Source organism: Schistocerca nitens, chromosome 6 (genome assembly GCF_023898315.1).
Source record: "Schistocerca nitens isolate TAMUIC-IGC-003100 chromosome 6, iqSchNite1.1, whole genome shotgun sequence".
In the NCBI taxonomy this organism is placed as follows: Eukaryota; Metazoa; Arthropoda; class Insecta; order Orthoptera; family Acrididae; genus Schistocerca; species Schistocerca nitens.
Window position 1 is genome coordinate 702,460,881 of NC_064619.1, and position 25,423 is coordinate 702,486,303.

The window sequence follows — 25,423 nt, forward strand, 5'->3', positions numbered from 1 at the left end:
TAAAACTGTGGCGTTTTGTTGCTGTTTATGTGACAAACTATTATGTTTTCATCACTCGGACAAGGAGGCATATCTCACTCAGTCACTAGGAGTACAAATTGGCGACTTCGTTTCGGCTGTTAATAGAGTATTTGTGTAGAAATATCTTTCATTTTAGGTCCCTTCGTTACACCTCGCTGTTGCAAACGGACGATACACCACGACACAGACACAAATTTGAATACAGTGGACAGCGAAAAAAACTAAAATACAGAAAAAAGGCGCGAGGGAGTTTTGACCACGGCCTACCCACTTTGCATTTCAGCACCTTAACCACTTAACCACGATGGCGTCGCTTCTCTTCTGCTCTCAATGTTGCACTTGTTCAGCTTGGACTGTTGACTATTTCGCTTTTATCTCGTAGTTCAGTACACTTTCTTGCTGTTTTCATGCTAGATCTGTGTTCAGCTTTTGACAGGCTGTCCATTGGGCTGGCTTACCAGTAAATGTTAAATGTGAGGGGGTTGCGATGGGGAGTTTCCCTTGCGGGTCAGAGGGGTGGTTAGTAGCTAGTATGGTGATGGATGGCAATTGTGTATGTGTATATGCCAGCTCATGTGGGCAAGTGAATTTGTTCTGTAGACAAAGAAACAAAGCTCTGTCTTGAATAGGAATGCGAAGTAATGGTAAAAGATTCATCATGCCTAACTGCTACACTGGAATAGAAATTCGTCCTACAAACAAGCAGTCGATTATGTCGGCAATGCATTGCTTAATCCACTAGCCTGTAGCGATCTCACCAACAGATGGGAGTAGCGTGATGCGGAAGAGCAACCTGCGACTGCTTGACCGAGTAGAACGAAGGTCAGAAGCAGGAGAAGAAGTAACTCACGAGGAACTCGGTGCCAATGCCACGCTAAGCTCAGTACATAAATTTGCAGCGAGCCGACCTGCTGGCGGTTGCAAAACCAAAGAGCTTCACGCGAGACGTGTAATATCTCTGCCCAGATCATAGAATATGTGTACCTGTTGAGTGAGATTAGCCTACTGCACATGTTTTCAACATCAAACCGGGCTAGTCACGTGATTTTGGGACGACGCAGCTTGTCCACAATGTATGGTAATGGCGAAACTTGAATATTAGCTCGTATTAGACTTGTTTCATAAACGTTTCTGCATATTTGAGTTTTAATAACAGCTATGGTGCAGTGTTGTCATTGATAAGGATGTAAAAAGAAGTGCCGAAAGAAGGACCAGTTACTTTTCATAGGTACGTACACCAAATGTACAACTGTAAATATTATATTCATATGAGGTGCTTTATATGTTGAAAAATGTCGAGACACGGTTTTATTAAGTTCTGTATTGTAGAGATAATATCTGCGATTTTATGACCATGTATTTACAAGATAAGTGCTGGATAAACTTACAGGTGTACTTGAGTAAGCTGCCAGTTAATGTATTCATATTGGTGCTATGTTCATATGTAATAAAATTTGTTCATGACAGTCCGATTAATTTCCTCAAGTTTATGCGGTTGTCAACCCTGTGTGTGTATGTGTGTGTATCTAAGTATTTCTGCATAAGGCAGTTTCCTATCATGTGTTATTGTAATGTAATTAATTAGAAAAGATTCAACAATATGAACCAGTCCAATACAAAACCTAAAAAAATGCTGGCTGTTAGTTATTTCATTACTCCTAAATTCGAGCAGTGAGTTTGTATTTTTATTTTTTTATGCGTAGTGTATGGTTTTAATTTTCTGATGAGATGCCAATAAAAGTGTTATAGATATTTTGCTTGTCTATAAAAAGCAGAAAGGTAAATAAAGAAAAATTTTATAACAATAAAGGACAAGCAGGTGGTGCAAATCGCTTACCGCATTTATTGTACCAACTGCGTAGTTCCAAATGCATTGTTCCTTCGGGAGACTTCGGTGCCGTCTACAGTGTCATCGTAACGTAACTAATTAGAACAGAGATTCGACAATGTGAATAAGAGCAATATGAAAGTAAAAAAAAATATTGTTGGCTGTCACGTATTATACCGTTACCGAAAAAACCGTAATAAAGTGGGATCTGAGGTGTTATACTGCAGCGAAAGAGCACAATATTACTTTTGTCGTGTTCTTCTTTTTATTGTTTTTTATTACTGTAAAACCTTCTATACTTTATAAGCTTATTACAGACTTTAACTATTGTATCCCCCTTTTATTTTCGCCGTTTCCATTATTTATTGAAAACTAGTGTATGCCGACATTAGCGACATTTGGTCAACTTACAACACAAACATCTTGCGGCTACTGTATGGTAGCGTGTTTTAAACAGTAGTTTTACTGACAACATGACTCGTGCATGTGATGTTATTTATATGTATTTGACGATGCTGGTGCTGATTCCGCATTTAACATTTGACGATGCCACTATGGCTGCAGTACATTAGGACTTTGTTTTTATGAAACAGGTATGCCTCTTCATATTTAAAGCGCACAAATGTAAATTTTGTCAGTACTACTTTTCAATATGCTCTATGTATTGTTCTTAAGCTGTATACAGTTTGCGAGTGTATTTATATTTTTCCCATTCTTCTTGTAGATCTGATGATGGTCATTAAAGACCAAAATCGGTAATCTGTTAAACAAAAAAGGGTGTGACCATAGACGTAAATTAGAGAAACTTATTACAATAACATTGCTCTTCACACCTTTCGGCCAGCTTTAGTTCCTGGTATCCAATTTGGTAATATGTCTCTAAAACGCATGTATAAAAAGTTTCGCGGTCCTTTTGAAGCTAAAGAAGCGAAGTAACAACATTCAAAATACGCCAAGCGCGATACGGGATAAAATGCACTGTCCCAGAATCACGTGACTTGAGTTGCAGGAGATGCTACGTACAGAATTCCCGTTCTGCGCATCCGGATGCTCACGCCATACGTATTTATCCTCTATGGCCCAGACCGAAGAGCTACGCTAGCCAATACACCACCAATAACAGCGTGTCAACAAGCGTGCCTCTTTGAAAAAGACAGGCTAACGTAATGTTAACTTATCAATGAGACAACACAACCAAATCACACTGAACGCTCATTTTCTGATTATTTATGCAATTATATTTACGAACCTGCTTCTACATGAGAATTTATCCATTACTATCTCAATTTTAATGTAGAACGGAATCATTTACTCGTGCATTTCATTTTATCAGTCGCTAGGTAGAACAGATAAGCAATTATATTATACTTCCCTGACAATCAATCTCTGTAGAGCCGGAATGTGTTAGGGGCCTGAGCTGAAACACATGACGCGTTTCTGTTTTGTCTGTCAGCCGTGAAAGTGACGTCAGCTTCCGCAGGTAAACTCCTTGTGAGCAGAGGACACACTGCTTGTGGCCGTTGCGTAAGGATCGGCCATCCCAAGGCCGCTAGCTGTGTCATACTGTGCGTTTTTGAGTTGGCTTCGAAAACTTTCATTATTATTACGCATGTTGCGTGAGGTCTTCTGCGAATCTCTCTTATAACATGAAAGTGCAAATGTTGGCTTTTCCGTGCTGCTGCTACGGTCGGCAGGTTCGAATCCTGCCTCGGGCATGGGTGTGTGTGATGTCCTTAGGTTAGTTAGGTTTAAGTAGTTCTAAGTTCGAGGGGACTGATGACCTTAGAAGTTAAGTGCCATAGTGCTCAGAGCCATTTACCTGAGATACGGACTTGCATCCTCGAGAGGCTATACTGCGGAGCTGGCGCCTGACTTATGGGCCCACTATCCTCCGTAAGTATCATTTTCCCTTATGCTAATTATCGAGAAAAACTAAGATTACAGTTTGGTCGAAAAATAGTTGTGAATTTTCATGTATGTTGAAAGAATGCCTTCAAATTTTTTATGTGACAACTCTTAAAGCTTGTTAAATAATACAAAAGCTGTTAACATTCTACATATTTATTTTCCATGTCTACATATTTAGTTCTCAACAGAGTCAGCCTGGCGACGAACACATTTCTGCCAACGAGAGACAAGTTTGTTGATACCGTAACTATAGAATGTTTGAAATTGTTTTCGGATAAGCCTTCGAAGATGTTCTTTGAGTTCTTGAAACTGATGAAAATCGGATGGGGCCAGGTCGGAACTGTGCGTAAGATGATCGATGAAAGTGGACCGAAGGCGTCGTATTGTTGCAGATGGGGCAACACTTGAGAGTGGTCTGGCATTGTTATGCTGTAGCAGAGGGTGCTCCGTGTGTGGATGAACTCTTCGAATTCGAAACTTGATTACAGCTCGCTGTTTCTCATGCACCGACATACTTACGTTACACACCGCCGTGTCACACGCTACAGTTCGGAACCTTCTATTGCCAGAGAGTTGTAAATACACTACTGGCCATTAAAAATGCTACAGACGCGAAATTTAACCGACACGAGGAAGATCCTGTGATATGCAAATGGTTAGCTTTTCAGAGCATTCACACAAGGTTGGCACCGGTGGCGACACCTACAACGTGCTGACGTGAGGAAAGCTTCCAACCGATTTCTCATACACAAAGAGCAGCTGACCGGCGTTGCCTGGTGAAACGTTGTTGTGATGCCTCATGTAAGGAGGACGAATGCGTACCATCACAGACAGGAGCGGCTGCGATGGTGTACTCAACGACGAACCTGGGTGCACGAATGGCAAAACGTCATTTTTTCGGATGAATCCAGGTTCTGTGCACAGCATCATGATGGTCGCATCCGTGTTTGGCGACACCGCGGTGAACGCACATTGGAAGCGTGTATTCGTCATCGCCATACTGGCATATCACCCGCCGTGATGGTATGGGGTGCCATTGGTTACACGTCTCGGTCATCCCCTGTTCGCATTGACGGCACTTTCAACAGTGGACGATACATTTCAGATGTGTTACGACCCGTAGTTCTGCCCTTCATTCGATCCCTGCGAAACCTTACATTTCAGCAGGATAATGCACGACCGCATGTTGCAGGTCCTGTACGGGCCTTTCTGGATACAGAAAATGTTCGACTGCTGCCCTCGCCAGCACATTCTTCAGATCTCTCACCAATTGAAAATGTCTGGTCAATGGTGGCCGAGCAACTGGATCGTCACAATACGCCAGTCACTACTCTTGATGAACTGTGGTATCGTGTTGAAGCTGCATGGGCAGCTGTACCTGTACACACCATCCAAGCCCCGTTTGACTCAATGCCCAGGCGTATCAAGGCCGTTATTACGGGCAGAGGTGGTTGTTGTGGGTACTGATTTCTCGGGATCTATGCATCCGAATTGCGTGAATATGTAATCACATGTCAGTTCTAGTATAATATATTTGTCCAATGAATACCCGTTTATGATCTGCATTTCTTCTTGGTGTAGCAATTTTAATGGCCAGTAGTGTACGTGGTATGGATTTAGGCTCTAGTAGATGCATGCTGTGACGTCGTCTATGTGCGTTTGGGTATCTTTGCAGGTGTTTGTATGGGCGAGATTCGAGTCACCGTCGGGCTTACAATCTGAATCTGTAAAGTACGAGATTGCACATACAGAGTACACTGCAGATGCCGTCTGAGCAGTACAAGGCTCAAGACAGAGAGCGTGGTGATTTCATTTGCAACAAGCAGATTTATTCCAATTCAAAACCTCGGATCTACAAAATATCAGTTTATGTAGATGCAGGACAGGTAAGAAAAAGAAAGCACTCTCGCATATGGTACACGAATGATTTATTAAACAGAGAGATGGATGTGTGATTTATTCACTCCTACGTTTACCATGGGTGCGCCGGATCAATGACTTTTTCGCAAACTGGCACATCGCAGCACGGAGCCTTGACACACTGCACTTCCTGTGGAATACAGTGTTCTCCTTCCTTGCATGGATTGTGATGCTTGTCACAGGGGTTATGGCACTGCAACAGAAACAATAATTTATAATAGTGTCAAGTAAACGTGTACAGAGTCGTTCTATACAAGGACAACTCACATGCTTATATCGTGTAAACACACAGAAATTTGATATGTCCTGTACTTGCTGTTGCTGTGCGTAAAACAGACACTCTAAGTACTATTTAGTCTATTACACACAAACACACACACACGCACACAGGTGATCAAAAAGTCAGTATAAATTTGAAAACTTAATAAACCACGGAATAATGTAGATACACAGGTAAAAATTGACACACATGCTTGGAATGACATGGGGTTTTATTAGAACAAAAAAAAAAAAAACAAAGTTCACAAAATATCCGACAGATGCGCGTCGTTTGGTGATGATCGTGTGCTCAGCCGCCACTTTCGTCACGCTTGGCCTCCCAGGTCCCCAGACCTCAGTCCGTGCGATTATTGGCTTTTGGGTTACCTGAAGTCGCAAGTGTATCGTGATCGACCGACATCTCTAGGGATGCTGAAAGACAACATCCGACGCCAATGCCTCACCATAACTCCGGACATGCTTTACAGTGCTGTTCAAAACATTATTCCCCGACTACAGCTATTGTTGAGGAATGATGGTGGACATATTGAGTATTTCCTCTAAAGAACATCATCTTTGCTTTGTCTTACTTTGTTATGCTTATTATTGCTATTCTGATCAGATGAAGCGCCATCTGTCGAACATTTTGTGAACTTTTATTTTTTGGTTCTAATAAAACCCCATGTCATTCCAAGCATGTGTGTCAATTACTACTTCTCTATCTACAATATTCCGTGGTTTATTCAGTTTTCAAATTTATATATATATATATATATATATATATATATATATATATATATATATATATGGTGAGTCGCGTAAGACGTAACACCCCCTTTATTCCGAGGGCGATTGCACGTATCGGCGTGCGGTTTTCGGCGAATCATAGCGGACTATGGGGCACATACATTGGTACATGCACAATAATCACAACGTTTATATTGACCGAGATAATGAGGCAAGTACACGGTTTTTAAATGGGACGCTATATTTTTTTGCCATCATTCGAACGCTCTGCAAAAGACGCGTATAGTGATGTAACGCATGTTGCTATTGTGATTGCTGGCCAGAGTGGCCGTGCGGTTCTAGGCGCTACAGTCTGGAGCCGGGCGACCGCTACGGTCGCAGGTTCGAATCCTGCCTCGGGCGTGGATGTGTGTGATGTCCTTAGGTTAGTTAGGTTTAATTAGTTCTAAGTTCTAGGCGACTGATGATCTCAGAAGTTAAGTCGCATAGTGCTCAGAGCCATTTGAACCAATTTTGCTATTGTGATTCAAACTTTGCTTAAAAGAGGGCGGATGAGTATTTACCTACATAGCGTAGGCCGTGCCTACTGCATAGAGCACGGTAACTGAGGGTCGCGCGAGGCGTGTTTACAATCTGCAGCCGTTTCCGACCGTCTCGACCTTCAACCGTACAATATTTCCCAGCGTCTTTTAAGCGAAGTTTGAACCACAATAGCAACATGCGTTACATGCGTATAGTGATGTAACGCATGTTGCTATTGTGGTTCATTCATATTATTTTTGCCCTTATGGACAGTGTTTGAACTCAAATATCTCACCGAGCGAGGTGGCGCCGTGGTTAGCACACTGGACTCGCATTCGGTAGGACGACGGTTCAATCCCGTCTCCGGCCATCCTGATTTAGGTTTTCCGTGATTTCCCTAAATCGCTTCAGGCAAATGCCGGGATGGTTCCTTTGAAAGGGCACGGCCGATTTCCTTCCCCATCCTTCCCTCACCCGAGCTTGCGCTCCGTCTCTAATGACCTCGTTGTCGACGGGACGTTAAACACTAATCTCCTCCTCCTCCTCAAATATCTCATGATGACACAATTTTCACTTCTTTCCTTTCTTCCTTTTCTCTTCCCAAAATCTCTTCATCCTTTGACTATGCTCTTGTTTCCTTTGTTCTGTCCATAATGCACCCGTCTTCCTCTTCTCATTTACCATAAATTTTTCGTTCCTAATTTTGTTGCTGAATTCCTTTCTGTCTTGTATCATTTATTTGTTGATCCCCAGCTGCCTTATGTCTTCCTCTTTTTCATGATACCAATTTATTTGAAGGCTTGAATGTTTTACTGCATCAAAGATTTTTTTTGTAAGTCTGGTATTGTCCATTCTCTGTATGTGTCTGTAGAAATTTAGTCTGCGTTTTCTGATCATATCTGTGTGTCTGTCAGTGTGTTGGTATAACTCATTAGTAGGTCTTTTCATCCGCATGCCATCTTTGTGTTTTTGTCCAAATAATGTCCTGAGAATTTTGTGTTTTATTTTTTCTGTCTCTATCTGTCTGATGCTCCAATTTCGGTCGTTTCTGACGCATGTAGTGCTTCCGGTAATACAACTGTTTTGTAGTGTCTAATTTTGGCCTGTCTTGATATGCTTTTCTTATTATAATGTGATCATGTGAGTTTGTATGCTTTCTGGGGCCTTTCTGTTCGTTCTATGTTGGATGCCTTGTTTGATCTTACCCTAAATATTTAAGTTTTTCGACTCTTTCATATATATATATATATATATATATATATATATATATATATATATATATAGGGCTATTCGGAAAGTAAGCTCCGATCGGGTGCGAAATGGAAACCACTGTGAAAATCCGATAAAGCTTTGCACAAATGTGTTGGGCACTGTCTCTAGTATGCCCGTCCATCGCCTCAGGTCGTTCTTTTCAGTTCTGAGCGCACAGTGAGCACGTAAAGATGCCAGGCTAAACACTGTCGCCAGCAAAGTATGAGGGCCAAGTGAGAGATTTCGCCTGATGTCATGCAGCTCGCATAACACAACTGTCATGCGGTTCCTTCTTCATGACAACCCTCGGCCGCACTCTGCAGGGGCAATGAAGATGCTCCTGCAGCGTTTTCGATGGAAAGTGTTTGATCACCCACAATACAGCCTGTAACTGAATGCCCCTGAATTTCGTCTCTGCTGACGTGAACTGCTGGCTTTGAAGACAGGTTTTTGGCACAGACAGGCAGCTGTAAACGAGCGTAGAGAATTGGCGGAAAGCACAGGCGGCTGCCTTCTATGACGATACTGGAAAGGTGGTACACTGCTAGGACAAATGTGTAATATATATATATATATATATATATATATATATATATATATATATATATATAGCAGATACGACGAAACATGGGGATGACGGAGATGACACGTACAAAATGCCTGGTTCATTGAGGCGTAGTCGTATACCTAAATGCACCGAAACTTTCACAGTTTTAAATGGGAACACCGTCCCGACAAACTACTCCGGCTTGGAATACGTCATTTAAGGAAACAGGTAGTATTCTCCATATACAGAGGGTTGGGCGCCCATCTGTTTCAGGCGCCAACGTGGACAATGTACGGCATGCGTTTGCAAATAGTCCGACGAAATCAGTGCGGTTGCCGAAGTATAGGAAATGTCACAATCAAGAGTGCACAGAACCTTGCGCAAGAAGTAACGTCTTGATGTCTACAATGGTAACAAGGTGCGGCTACTTTTGGCACTAAACTGAAGGACAAACCTCAGCGCAAACAGTTTGCAGTGCAGATCCTAGACAAGACTGACGTAAACAAATTAGAAATGATTCTCCGATGAGTCACTTTTCATGTATCTTACAAACTGAACCGTTATAACGTTTCTAGTTGGAGATCACATGGAAAGAGATAGTCCCAAAGTCAGTCTGTGGTGCGAACTTAAGGACGACTAAAACATTGTCCCATTCTTTTTCAGCTAGTCTATAGTCATCTGTGATTTTTATCTGGACTTGTTAGAAGAGGTTACTCTGCCGCAATTGAAACACCTGTAGCTTGACATATTCCAGCAAGATGGAATATATAAACTCTTTCTCAATATTGTGACCGATGCTTTGGAAGTATGATTACGAAAAAGCAGCTGAGAATACCTAAAACAATAAATCAAAAAATCGGATGAAGGGAATATAACATCAGCTAGAAGTTAATTGCAGCCAGCAGGAAGCTGTCAAACAATGAAATTTCTGTTGCCGGAAGAGAGTATTGACAATACGAATCGATACAGTTCTGCGTTCGGTCAAACGACGCTACTGCACCACCTGTCGACATCCTGTTCCCTTAATAAGTGTTGTTTCTTCCCAGATGCCGCATCATGCACTGTGTTGGACTGTTGTCTATTCCACAAGGCAGTTCGAGAAGCATTTTGATGTAATGTCTGTGAACACTGGATCCGTCATGTAATTTCAATAGTATCACAAATATGTCTTGTCACTAAGTAGCAGCTCACCTACATTACTAAACGGCTAAAACGATGAACGGAGCACGATGTGCGTTTCCAATTGTCGTCAAGTCTTCGACGTACACACTCCACAAAAATACGCGGAATCCAGGCGTTGATGGCTCCAGTTATGCATGCGTCGATGTATCTGATTCTCTATACATGGAGTGCATAGCGTCCTGAAAATTGGATTAATGAGATACCGTTCGTTTTGTGGCGTCAACAGCAACTTATGCGTGGGACGATAATTCCGTTGTCCGGCCAGTGGTGTGCGATGACGCAGAGTGTAGCAGGGAGTCCATTGAAACTTCCTGGCAGATTGAAACTGTGTGCCCGACCGAGACTCGAACTCGGGACCTTTGCTTCGGTAGCTCAGTTGGTAGAGCACTTGCCCGCGAAAGGCAAAGGTCCCGAGTTCGAGTCTCGGTCGGGCACACAGTTTTAATCTGCCAGGAAGTTTCATATCAGCGCACACTCCGCTGCAGAGTGAAAATCTCATTCTGGAAACATCCCCCAGGCTGTGGCTAAGCCATGTCTCCGCAATATCCTTTCTTTCAGAAGTGCTAGTTCTGCAAGGTTCGCAGGAGTGCTTCTGTAAAGTTTGGAAGGTAGGAGGCGAGATACTGGCAGAAGTAAAGCTGTGAGACCGGGCGTGAGTCGTGCTTCGGTAGCTCAGATGGTAGAGCACTTGCCCTCGAAAGGCAAAGGTCCCGAGTTCGAGTCTCGGTCGGGCACACAGTTTTAATCTGCCAGGAAGTTTCATATCAGCGCACACTCCGCTGCAGAGTGAAAATCTCATTCAGGGAGTCCATTACTTGTTGTCTGAAGACAGGCACACACGTGAAGGGGTTATGACGTACTTGCTGCACTATACAGTGCTCCTCCCTTGTGGTCAGACACGGTCGGCCGGAACTTAGACGACAAGTGTGCATGCCCACACGGTTCAACATAGGGTCACAGTCACATCCGAATGCCCCACAAATCTGGATATTGCCGCCACCATCACTTGAAGAGAAGGCTGTAGCACGCTCGGTATGACGTCACCCAAAGCGGGCCTGAGACCTACGAGGAAGACGCACGAGAAGGCCAAGCTCACTCAACTCAGCAGACAAACTGCGTTTCTACACCTGTTTACTCGTAACTAGATGTCTATGTACAAACGATAATAGCATCTTTTACTGGAATCCACAATTGTGGACTCTTACTGTCATTAATCCTACAATGACAGGAAGTCCACAGACCTATTAACAATTTGTTGCGGCTGTACTAAGGTACAATACAATTAAAATCATGCCAAAATGATTATCAGTTGCATAAGCCACCACATCTCTTATGAAATGAGGGCTGTTACGCAGAAGAGACTAAATGCTATAAACAAGCCGTTATACCATTTATGTCGAGGATTGATTTTAATTTTTGTTGTACGACTAGTAATCAGTAAGACTTCATAATAGCAGATTCCAATAGAAGATACAATTCTCGTTAGTATGTACACACCCAGCTGCGAGATAACAGGCTTAGAAACGCCTTTGTCCGCTGAGTTAAGCGAGCGAGCGAGCTGAGATCTACCTTCGTGACGTACGCGCCGCGGCCTGTCTTTCTCATGGGCCATGGAGCGGGCCAGGCTTGCTAGCCATTGTGTTGACAGAATAGAGGAGCAAGCCCTACAATCTTTCTCAAAGATTTTACAGAACCCATTCAGTAAAAAAAAAATCTTGATTTATAGATTATTTATAGCTTTATATGTCTGCTTCATGGCGAAATGCCCATCATTCAGTTAATGATCATAGTTACTTTGATATTTCGTATACAGGGTGGTCCACTGATAGTGACCGGGCAATTTATCTCACGAAATAAGCATCAAACGAAAAAACTACAAAGAACGAAACTCGTCTAGCTTGAAGGGGAAACCAGATGGCGCTATGGTTGGCCCGCTAGATGGCACTGCCATAGGTCAAACGGATATCAACTGCGTTTTTTTAAAATAGGAACCCCCATTTTCTATTACATATTCGAGTAGTACGGAAAGAAATATGAATGTTTTAGTTGGACCACTTTTTTCGCTTTGTGATAGGTAGCGCTGTAATAGTCACCAACGTATAACTACGTAGTATCACGTAACATTCCGCCAGTGCGGACGGTATTTGCTTCGTGATACATTACCCGTGTTGAAATGGACCGTTTACCATTTGCGGAAAAGGTCGATATCGTATTGATGTATCGCTATTCTGATCAAAATGCCCAACGGGCGTGTGCTATATATGCTGCTCGGTATCCTGGACGACATCATCCAAGTGTCCGGACCGTTCGCCGGATAGTTACGTTATTTAAGGAAACAGGAAGTGTTCAGCCACATGTAAAACGTCAACCACGACCTGCAACAAATGATGATGCCCAAGTAGGTGTTTTGGCTGCTGTCGCGACTAATCCGCACATCAGTAGTAGACAAATTGAGCGAGAATCGGGAATCTCAAAAACGTCGGTGTTGAGAATGCTACATCAACATCGATTGCACCCGTACCATATTCCTATGCACCAGGAATTGCATGGCGACGACTTTGAACGTCGTGTACAGTTCTGCCACTGGGCACAAAAGAAATTACGGCATAATATGCACTACTGGCCAACGGAAAATCCACGACGGCTGCGACAAGTGGGACATCAGCGACCATGGCGGGTTAATGTATGGTGCGGCATTCTGGGAGGAAGGGTAATTGGCCCCCATTTTATCGATGGTAATCTAAATGGTCCCATGTATGCTAATTTCCTACGTAATGTTCTACCAATGTTACTACAAGATGTTTCACTGCATGACAGAATGGCGATGTACTTCCAACATAGTGGATGTCCGGCACATAGATCGCGTGCGGTTGAAGCGGTATTGAATAGCATATTTCATGACAGGTGGATTGGTCGTCGTTCACCGGATCTGACGTCCCCGGATTTCTTTCTGTGGGGAAAGTTGAAGGATATTTGCTATCGTGATCCACCGACAGCGCCTGACAACATGCGTCAGCGCATTGTCAATGCATGTGCGAACATTACGGAAGGCGAACTACTCGCTGTTGAGAGGAATGTCGTTACACGTATTGCCAAATGCACTGAGGTTGACGGACATCATTTTGAGCATTTATTGCATTAATATGGTATCTACAGGTAATCACGCTGAAACAGCATGCGTTCTCAGAAATGCTAAGTTCACAAAGGTAGATGTATCACATTGGAACAACCGAAATAAAATGTTCAAACGTACCTCCGTTCTGTATTTTAATTTAAAAAACCTACATGTTACCAACTTTTCGCCTAAAATTGTGAACCATATGTTTGTGACTATCACAGCGCCATCTATCACAAAGCGAAAAAAGTTGTCCAACCAAAACATTCATATTTCTTTACGTACTACACCAATATGTAATAAAAATGGGGGTTCGTATTTAAAAAAACGCAGTTGATATACTTTTGACCTATGGCAGCGCCATCTAGAGAGCCAACCATAGCGCCATCTGGTTCCCCGTTCAAGCTAGACAAGTTTCGTTCTTCGTAGTTTTCTCGTTTGACGCTTATTTCGTGAGATATTTGGCCCGGTCACGATCAATGGACTACCCTGTACAAATAACAAGTTAGAAAACGTGGCGATGAAAAATAGGGGTTGCTATCATGTAGCGTTTGGTGCATGTTACATCAAAAGTTGCAGCGAATGAAATCCAGCTAAGATATTGAATTCTCCTTTTGACTTGGGACGAGGTCTCTAACTGTCTCCAGTCTCGAGAAAATAGATCTGAATTAGCATTTTCACTTCTGATGGCACGAGTGCAGGAATGAAATATTCGCAACATTCCTCATATCTTGTAAACCGTTCGAGATATCGAAACGAGATTTTGGCCAATGACAGCACGCAAAGAGGAGACAGCTTTTTCCATATGGTTAACATACAGAATTTCATGTGTGGGAATACATCAGAAACTACAGTTTTTGTTTTATTTTTTCAAAACCATCTACATCTACATGGATACTCTGCAAATCGCACTTAAGTGCCTGGAAGAGAGTTCGTATAACCGTCTTCACAATAATTCTCCATTATTCCAATCTCGAGCAGCACATGGAAAAAACGAACACCTATATCCTTCTGTGCGAGCTCCGATTTCGCTTATTTTATTATTATGATCGTTTGCCTATATGTATATCAGTGTCAACAAAATATTCGGAGGACAAAGTTGGTGAGAAGATTGCGCCGCAAGGAAAAACACCTTTGTTTTAATGATGTCCATCCCAAATCCTGTATCATATCAGCGATATCAGCAATATAATTTTTGAAAAATTGTCAACAACTAATGAAAAAAGAATTTGCTAGTATGGAAAGCATGAAATTTCTTCTGTTATGTTACTGTATACCGACATAATGAAACTTACTGAAGGATTTACATTCTACATTTCAGTTATCTTTGACATACGAAAAATTACAGCAAATAGTTACCAACTTTCAATTCCTGTGTCTATACGGACTGAGGGAGTGAAACTTCTTACTACATGTATCTCTTAATTCATCAAGGGAGTGACTTTGACAAGTAGTTGACAAGGTTTTGAGAATCATAACTTTTTCACGCCTTCAGAGTTACGAGAGAGTTTTACTGGTTCCACTCTGCATAAAAATTACAGAAGTGTTCTTTTAGAAATAACGTATTTGATGACTCTTTATGTGGTTAATAAGGTTGAGAAAACAAGATAGTCATTACATTATGAACAGCTTGAGACAATAGATAGACATATAATTCAGCTTTAACACATCAAAAGGTAATTAAGGATGGCTGTAGGAACGAGAAGATGATTCACTATTTACAGTGAATTATTTTCATGTTTCTCAGATGAAGAACAGGAATAAAATCGTTTGGTGCGTTTCGGTCACAGCTGTACACTATTAAAAATACACAGGATTACAAAATTCCGCCAAAATTGCAACAATTTTGGTTTTATTTTTGTTTGAAATGTTAACCTTTTCTTATTTGAAGAAGCATCATGAATTATGAGTATCGGCTACATTTACTTTGTTGACAGGTTTCATTTTGCTTCTTTTGCACAAAATCATCTTGCTGTAACTGTTGTGACGGAATCCTGAACCGGAATGTCTTATTACACAAGTAACTGGTGACCACAGAGATGAATATATTACGGAAAATCTCATTGTGTCAGTCCACAGTAACATAAAGGAAGAAATTTCTACTTTCACCAGCTGTCCATTACTATATAGAACTTACAGTAGCTGTTTGAAAAATAAAATAAAATCTGTAGCTTCTGCTATATCGCCGTAAATAAAGTTCAGTGCGTAAACCATATCGAAAAACACTGCCCTCTTTGCGTGCTGTTATTGGCCAAAATTTCGTTTACGGGATATGAGGGATGTTCTGAATATTTCATTCCCACACTCGATCGATCAGAAGTGAACATGATAGGCCTACTTAAAGTTCATTTTCTCGAGACTTGAGACAGATAGAGACCTCCTTACAAGTCTAAAGAAGAATTCAGTATGTTAGCTAAATTTCATTCACAGCAGCATTCACAGGTGTAGAAGTATGAAACCGGAATTCCGTTGCAATAATTACACGTCTGTTGTTTGAAACTGATAAACAACATTTTATTCAAATTAGTCTCCATTGCTATTTATACGTTTCTCACACCCCTCCGGCAGGCTATGATTGCCACACAAAATAAAACAGTTCTTCTTTTGAAGCTAACTGGTCAGCAAGCCATTTTTGTACTTATTCATACGAATTGAAACGTTATTCAGAGAGAGCGTGTGCCAGTGATGCAAATAATCGCACGGAGCCAAGTCTGGGGAATAAGCCGCATACCCTAGTACTCGTGTTTCCCAACTGAACGCCTCGATCGTTTCTCTGACTCGTTTTGCTGTGTGTGATGGGGCGTTGTCATGGAGCAATATTACTTTGTGTTGCCTTTTTCCATATTTCGGCTGTTTTGCCTTTTTCTATGTTCCGGTTGTTTTTCACGTAACTCTCGATTTACATCGATCATTTTCTGTTGGTAGCTATCTGTATTAACGGTATGACCAGGTTTTGGCAGCTCATAGTAGATGACACCCTTCTGATCCCATCAAACAGCCGGCCGCGGTGGCCGAGCGGTTCTAGGCGCTTCAGTCCGGAACCGCGCGACTGCTACGTTCGCAGGTTCGAATCCTGCCTCGGGCATGGATGTGCGTGATGTCATTAGGTTAGTTAGGTTTAAGTAGCTTATGTTCTAGGGGACTGATGATCTTAGATGTTAAGCCCCATAGTGCTCAGAGCCATTTGAACCCACCAAACACGGAACATTGGCTTCTTCCCAAAGCGATTTAGTCTTGCAATGGGTAACGATAGTTTGCCTGGATTCACCCATGATTTACGAGGCTTAGGATTCTCAAAATATATCCATTTTTCATCACCTATCACTATTCGATGGACAAACGACTTTCTTCTGTATCTGGCGAGCAACATTTCACAAGTGGTCTTTCGATTTGCTTGCTGTCTTTCACTCAGTTCATGCGGAACCCATTTTTACCACTTTCTACACATTTCCCATAGCTTCCACCCGAAGAGAAACGGCTTTCTGAGCCACATTCTATTGTTCCGCGAGTTCCTGTTGAGGTTGAGTGTCATCTTCATCCAATAAGGCCTGCAATTTGTTGTCTTCGAACTTTTTGGTGGTTTCCCGCGTTCGTGGTTTCTCACGTCAAAATAATCACTCTCGAATTTTTTGAACCACTCGAAACACTGTGTTCCCCAGGAGCATGTTTTGCCAAAAGCTTCGACAAACGTTCGATGCGATTCTGCAGCAGTTCTCTTCAAATGATAACAGAAAACCAATGCTGTCCCCAAATCGTAGCTCGTAGGCACAAAACTCGAGGTGTTTACGGGTGTGAAACCGATACCGATGTATGGGACTTGGGTTACTGTGTGTTGATATTCGTCGTCAGCCGTGACAGGAAGCAGATGGCGCTGCAGACGCCGTCTCATGGGCCCTACACTGACGGCTGGCACCATCTGTGGGGAAATTCCGGTATCATACTTCTACACTTGGTAGGCACCACACGCAAAATCGTAGCGAGCATTATTTTTCACTGTAAAGTTTTCAGATTTTTTACTTGTACAGGAAATATCACAATAACTATGACCACTGACGAAATTATTGTCGTTTCATCATGAAGTTGACATGTAATGTTACAACCCTGGCCGCTCGGATGACGTCATACCGAGCGTGCTGCGGCCTTATCTTTAGGTGGTGGTGATGTCGAACGATTCGACAAGCCGGACAAATGGTGAACTGCAATTAGGCCCCTCCCAATCAAACCCTGTCAGGTGCTGATAACGCTTTCTCACACGATTTCACGACATCGCCGTGTCCTTCACAGATACCACTCAACATCTGACGCTGTTCACACCACTTATATACCCGTAACAGGTCTGGTAAGAACTCTGAACACGTACAACACTAATTTATTCTGCCGTCTGTTCTAAAAATGGTTCAAATGGCTCTGAGCACTATGGGACCTAACTTCTGAGGTCATCACTCCCCTAGAACTTAGAACGACTTAAACCTAACTAACCTAAGGACAACACACACATCCATGCCCGAGGCAGGATTCGAACCTGCGACCGTAGTGGTCTCGCGGTTACAGAGTGTAGCGCCCAGAACCGCTCGGCCACCCCGGCCAGCGACTAGCTATTGATGTATATACCTGTACAGAAGTTAAACTGACATCCTACCATGGTTTCTGAATGCTTCACCTTTTTTGTCGCGTTCGTAACCTCGGCGTTGAACGCCCATAACAGCGCTCGCTTTTTTTTTGTCAGTCAGTGCATGAAATTAAAAAAAAAATTCTGCTAGCGAGAATCGTGCCCGCTACATGGCGGGCAGAGAAATAGTTGAAGGTGTAAAAACAAGATGGCTGACAGTGGAACAGTTGAAGGTGTTCCTGGCGGTTGTTCTGAATCTTTCAGAGGTGTCTGTGAATTTTGTGTGTGTGTGTGTGTGTGTGTGTGTGTGTGTGTGTGTGTGATGTGTCAAAAGGGGGGAGAGAGAGAGAGAAAGAGAGAGAGACAGAGGGTTTTAGGGTATTACTTTGTGTGTTGGTGTGTGTGGGGGGGGGGGGGCAGGTGTGGTGGGGGGGGGGGGGCGGGGGGTGCGTGAGAGCTCTATAGGTTGGTCTTGTCTAATAATTCTTTGAGGGAAAAAGAGCTTCAACTCCGAGATGATGAATGTTAAGATTTGCTTCATAAAACGAACTCCTTTCAGTTATACTGTTGCTGGTTCAAGGGCTGTCTTTTATAAATCAGCAGCTCCTACAATCATCTTCTATAAGAACTTTACATCGTTTCTTGTAGAACGTCGTAAATCAGTACGTCGAGACATGTGGAGGCAGAGTCGGTGTTATCAAGAAGTTATTTCTTCTGTCACACGAGTTCAAAGTACTGGGTGGTTATCATTAAACTGACGGTGTTCCGAGTGCTGCAGTGTGGGCTGTAAACACTATACTACGCTGAAACGTTACAGGTATGTTCATTAATCGGTGCTTTCACAGAGTATGCTGAAAAAAAATAGTTCCACTTTCTAACACCAGGTAATATTGCGGCGTTGTAAGCTGTCAGAATGGGAAATGTTTTTTACGTCACTATGCTGCTTGTCACTTTGCGATGCATGTTGCTTTCCTTTGTGAAGTCACTATTGGTGCAGAGGGTTAAGAAGGTTGAAGTTTTCTGTACGAAACACAATGGTTATTGAGATGAAAGACCGTACACTGCTGGTAAGGATATTTTATCATAACAGCAGCAACAGCAGTGCTGCATTGGAATATCGCCGACAGAAACGGCTGCAAAGAGGTCCAATGTTAATAAATGGACGAAGGGATGTGATCAAGAAATCTGAAGAAACAATTGAATTATGTGATGCAGCAGTGAGAGGGAGGCGGTCCATTGCCATGGCAGTTGCTGATGAAGCTGCTATAGCTCTAGCCGACCGAGCAGTACGTACCTCAAATACTGCAGTCAGTGCTCGAGCTGTGTCACGGGAATTGTCTCTCTCTGGTCAAAATTTCAAAAGATTTTTCGGCACATTATACACCGGTATCCTCACAAGGCTGATTATACGCACCAAATGAAGCCCCAAGATAAGCTATAACGCCGTGACTTTGCCCTTCGTTTTGGGCAAACATAAAAGTGGATAATATGTGGCCGGGGAATATTCTTTGGACGAACGAGGCACATTTTACTCTGCATGGTGCCGCAGATGCACAGAACTGTCGCATATGGGGCTATACTCCGCCACATGTTGTGCAGGAACATCCACAGCGCTCAGCTTATGTGACTGTGTGGTGTGGCTTCACAAACTTCTTCATTCTCAGTCCGCTTTTCTTCGAGGAGATGACACCTCACTGGCCTGTGCAATGACATCTACACGTTGTGAAAAGACGTTTGTGCAACACGTGATTCCAGCTTTGCAAGAACGCAACTGAGTCCACACCACTGTTTCCATGCAAGACAGGGCTGCACTACATATCGCTTGCCAGATAAAAGATTTGCTTCGAGAAAGCTTCGGTAACGACCGCAACATGTCTAGGCAATTACAAGATACGTGATCCACCAGATCCTCCGATCTAAATCCATTTGACTGCTGGATGTGGGTGTGTCTGAGGACCGTGTCTATCAGGGATGCATCCCGACTCTTCCTGAGCTGAAGGCTAGCATACGACGACATAACACTCCGATTACATCGGATGTGCTGCGAGCAACTGCCGACCAATTAGTGTTGCGGACGCAGGGTATTGGTGAGTCAGGAGATCATATTGAAGACGTGTTGCAACTTGTGACCATTTCGTAATAAACGTCTCAGAATCGCCGTTATCTTGTATTTGATCGTACGTTCCCTTTTCTTGCACCCAAACTACATTCTAACTGCTTATTTTTTGACCTAGTGGCAAAAACTGCCATTATTATTTCTTTCAGTATACACCGCGAACGCACTGAGTAATGAACATACCTACGATGTTTCAGCATCCTATGGTGTATACATCCCGCACTGCAGCACTTGTCCCGGCGGAGGTTCGAGTCCTCCCTCGGGCATGGGTGTGTGTGTTTGTCCTTAGGATAATTCAGATTAAGTTGTACGCCTAGGGACTGATGACCTTAGCAGTTAAGTCCCATTAGATTTCACACACATTTGAACATTTTTTGCAGCACTTGAAAACCGTCACTTTACTTATAACCACCCGGTAAATGAGGTTATTAGAGAGTGTAAGTCACAAATGAAGAACACTTTTCTCTTGCGAAATCGGACATATAAGGCACAATTTATTACACTTTGAGGCAATGCAGTACCATGTCTACAGCCAATGTTTTAACGTAAATTTTGTCTATGTTAATTTCGGCATCGCTGACGACAGCAATTTGACTGCTGTGCGGCAGTAAGACAAGATTCTCCAAGCGACTGTCGAGTCGTACAGCCTATATGTCGGCCATGAGATCGTCTTTCAAGACGATACTGCGCGAGCACATCGTTCCTATCATTTGAACATCTTCCTCCATGAGGTGAGGGATCAACCTGACTCAGTTGCCTGCGGTATTACCTGAGTCCAATCGTCACGGGATCACTCCAGGAACAGTGCAAGGCCTCAGGAGCGCCACCGTCGAAGACGGGTGGGCTTGACCACCAACATTTGAACCGTCTTCGTCAACACCATTACTCTGCGACTCTGTGACGAAAGTGGTTGTAGATTCCTCGGCCTACGCTATGGGCTGGAAGGTTGTAGGACGCTCCTCGATAGATCATGGGTGCACTACACACAGGAAGCAGCTACATGGGTAGCACAGTACTTGTGGCTTGCACATGGTATATATATATATATATATATATATATATATATATATATATATATATATACTCCTGGAAATTGAAATAAGAACACCGTGAATTCATTGTCCCAGGAAGGGGAAACTTTATTGACACATTCCTGGGGTCAGATACATCACATGATCACACTGACAGAACCACAGGCACATAGACACAGGCAACAGAGCATGCACAATGTCGGCACTAGTACAGTGTATATCCACCTTTCGCAGCAATGCAGGCTGCTATTCTCCCATGGAGACGATTGTAGAGATGCTGGATGTAGTCCTGTGGAACGGCTTGCCATGCCATTTCCACCTGGCGCCTCAGTTGGACCAGCGTTCGTGCTGGACGTGCAGACCGCGTGAGACGACGCTTCATCCAGTCCCAAACATGCTCAATGGGGGACAGATCCGGAGATCTTGCTGGCCAGGGTAGTTGACTTACACCTTCTAGAGCACGTTGGGTGGCACGGGATACATGCGGACGTACATTGTCCTGTTGGAACAGCAAGTTCCCTTGCCGGTCTAGGAATGGTAGAACGATGGGTTCGATGACGGTTTGGATGTACCGTGCACTATTCAGTGTCCCCTCGACGATCACCAGTGGTGTACGGCCAGTGTAGGAGATCGCTCCCCACACCATGATGCCGGGTGTTGGCCCTGTGTGCCTCGGTCGTATGCAGTCCTGATTGTGGCGCTCACCTGCACGGCGCCAAACACGCATACGACCATCATTGGCACCAAGGCAGAAGCGACTCTCATCGCTGAAGACGACACGTCTCCATTCGTCCCTCCATTCACGCCTGTCGCGACACCACTGGAGGCGGGCTGCACGATGTCGGGGCGTGAGCGGAAGACGGCCTAACGGTGTGCGGGACCGTAGCCCAGCTTCATGGAGACGGTTGCGAATGGTCCTCGCCGATACCCCAGGAGCAACAGTGTCCCTAATTTGCTGGGAAGTGGCGGTGCGGTCCCCTACGGCACTGCGTAGGATCCTACGGTCTTGGCGTGCATCCGTGCGTCGCTGCGGTCCGGTCCCAGGTCGACGGGCACGTGCACCTTCCGCCGACCACTGGCGACAACATCGATGTACTGTGGAGACCTCACGCCCCACGTGTTGAGCAATTCGGCGGTACGTCCACCCGGCCTCCCGCATGCCCACTATACGCCCTCGCTCAAAGTCCGTCAACTGCACATACGGTTCACGTCCACGCTGTCGCGGCATGCTACCAGTGTTAAAGACTGCGATGGAGCTCCGTATGCCACGGCAAACTGGCTGACACTGACGGCGGCGGTGCACAAATGCTGCGCAGCTAGCGCCATTCGACGGCCAACACCGCGGTTCCTGGTGTGTCCGCTGTGCCGTGCGTGTGATCATTGCTTGTACAGCCCTCTCGCAGTGTTCGGAGCAAGTATGGTGGGTCTGACACACCGGTGTCAATGTGTTCTTTTTTCCATTTCCAGGAGTATATATATATATATATATATATATATATATATATATATATATATATATATATATATATATTAGGTTCCTCCCCACGGGAAACAGACCGTTGGCCTGGAAAATTACCAGTTCATGAGACTGATGCGGCTATGCCAACTGTAAAAATTGTTAGTTCGCCTAAACAGGTCATTCCAAAGGACTTAAATATGCTAAATCTCATGTTAGTAAATTGTCGAAGTGTCTGTAGCAAGATCCCCGAGTTACTCTCCGAAATACACAGCAGTAATGCCAATATCGTATTAGGTACCGAAAGCTGGTTGGAACCAGACAGAAACAGCAGTGAAATTTTGAACTCGGATTGGAAGGTGTTGAGGAAGGATAGGGCTGATGCTATGGGAGGTGGTGTTTTCATTGCAGTTAAAAGCTGTTTAAACGCAGTTGAGATCGATACTGGGTCGGACTGCGAAATAGTCTGGATAAAGCTGTCAATCAGACAAGAAGTGGCCATTGTATTAGGATGTTTTTATAGACCACCAGCTTCCGCAACGAACGTCGCAGAACGTTTCAGGAAATGTCTTGAGTACATAGGGAATAAATATACAAATTATTCATTAGTTATAGGTGGAGACATTAATCTGGCGTCCATTGACTGGGAAAATTGCACGTTTATCACAGAGGGCAGAAGCAAAGACTCGTGTGAAGTTATTCTAGGAGCGCTGTCATCATATAACCTTGAGCAGTTGTTTAGAAAACCAACTCGAGATGGGTACATATTAGATATCTTGGCGACAAACAGACCTGACCCTTTTGGGGAAGTTAATCTAGAGGAAGGTATTGGCGACCATAATGTCGTTGTGGCTTCTATGTCAGTGGAAGTTGCAAAAAAGCCAAAGAAACGTAATAGAGTTTTCTTGTTTGGGAAAGCAAATAAAAGTGTCATTAATGAATATCTTCATAGTCAGCTCCAAGCATTCACCGCGGGACACAAAGATATTGAGCATCTTTGGTCGGAATTTAAAGGTAATGTCCACCACGTGCTAGAGAAATATGTGCCTAGCAAAAATATAGGGAATGGAAAGGATCCACCTTGGTTCAACAAACGTATTAGGAAGTTGCTGAGAAAGCTGAGAATTTTGCACAGTCGTTTTAAACGTAGTCACTGCCCCGCTGACAAACAGAAATTATACGAAATGAAAGCAGCTGTCAAAAGGTCAATGAGAGATTCTTCTAACGAATTTGAAAGCAATATTGTATCTGCAGATTCTAAAAATAACCGCAAAAAATTTTAGTCGTACGTAAAATCCACGAACACTACAAATAATTCAATACCTTCTCTTGTTTACAGTACGGGTAATGTAACGGATGATGATAAACAGAAGGCCGAAATTCTAAACCTAGCTTTCAAAAACTCTTTTACGGTAGAGGAGTGCAGCACCATTTCCACTTTCAGTTATCGAACAAACGGAAGGATGGCGGACATAGTGTTTAGTGTATCTGGGATTGTAAAACAGTTAAGGTCCTTAGACGCCATTAAGGCATCTGGCCCAGACGGTAGCCCCGTAAGATTTTGTGTTGACTATGCTACAAATATAGCACCATTCTTATCCATCATCTATCAGAGATAATAGGAACAGTGGAAAGTTCCACAGAACTGGAAGAAGACCCAGGTCATACCAATCTATAAAAAGAGTAGAAAATCAGATGCATTTAATTACCAGCTAATTTCACTGAAATCGATTTGTTGTAGAATCATGGATCGTATTTTGTGTTCAGACACAATGACCTTTCTAGACTGTGAGAAGCACATCTTCATAAACCAGAAGGTTTTAGGAAACACCGTTCATGCGAAACGCAGCTGGCCCTTTTGGTGTATGATATGCAACAGGCTCTAGATACCGGCTCCCAGGTTGATACCATATTCCTCGACATTCGAAAGGCGTTTGTCTCAGTTCCGCACTGTCGCTCGCTCCAAAAAGTGCGCGGTTAGGTCTATCCGATGGCATATGCGGTTGGATAGAAAGTGTTCTAACAGACAGAGAACAGTATGTCGACCTGAATGGGGAGACTTCAACAGAAACAAGCGTATCATCAGGTGTGCCCGAGGGCAGAGTAATAGGTCCGCTGCTTTTTACCATTTACATAAACAATCTGGTTGACGGTATTGACAGCGGAATTGTACTGTCTGCCGATGATGCTGTAGTCTGCAGAAAAGTTGTGTCACACGAAAGTTGTGAACAAATCAATGAGGATTTGCAGAAAAAAGATGAGTGGTGTAATGACTGGTAGTTATCTTTCAATATTAGTAAGTGTAACCTAGTGCGTATAACAAAGCGAACATCCCCATTAATGTACGAGTACAAAATAAATGCCCAGTCTTTGGAAGCGGTAAAATCCTCAAGTATCTGGGTGTGACTATTCGAAATGATCTCAAATGGAACGATCAGATTACATAAGTAACGGGTAAGGCGAACTCTAGATTGCGGTTTATTGGTAGAATCCTGAAGGGATGCAGTTTTTCAACTAAGGAAATTGCTTACAATACTTGAGTTTGTCCAGTGTCGGAGTATTGTTTGTCTGTATGGGATCCTTACCAAAAAATGGTTCAAATGGCTCTGAGCACTATGGGACTTAACTTCAGAGGTCATCAGTTCCCTAGAACTTAGAACTACTTAAACCTAATTAACCTAAGGACATCACACACATCCATGCCCGAGGCAGAATTCGAACCTGCGACCGTAGCGGTCGCGCTGTTCCAGACTGAAGCGCCTAGAACCGCTCGGCCACACAGGCCGGCGGACCCTTACCAGTTGCGTCTCATTCAAGAGATTGAGTAGGTCCAAAGAAAAGCAGCAAGATTCGTGACTGGTACATTTAGCCATCGCGAGAGCGTTACAAATCTCATAGAAAGTTTTAAGTGG

The 25,423-nt window shown here is 43.4% G+C and overlaps 1 non-coding gene across 1 annotated transcript; it reads left to right on the plus strand.

Moving 5' to 3' along the window:
- Positions 1 to 10,844: 10,844 nt before the first annotated feature.
- Trnas-cga (transfer RNA serine (anticodon CGA)) lies at positions 10,845 to 10,919 on the plus strand. The gene has a single exon. It is a non-coding gene; the product is annotated as a tRNA-Ser (tRNA).
- The last annotated feature ends 14,504 nt before the right edge of the window (positions 10,920 to 25,423 follow it).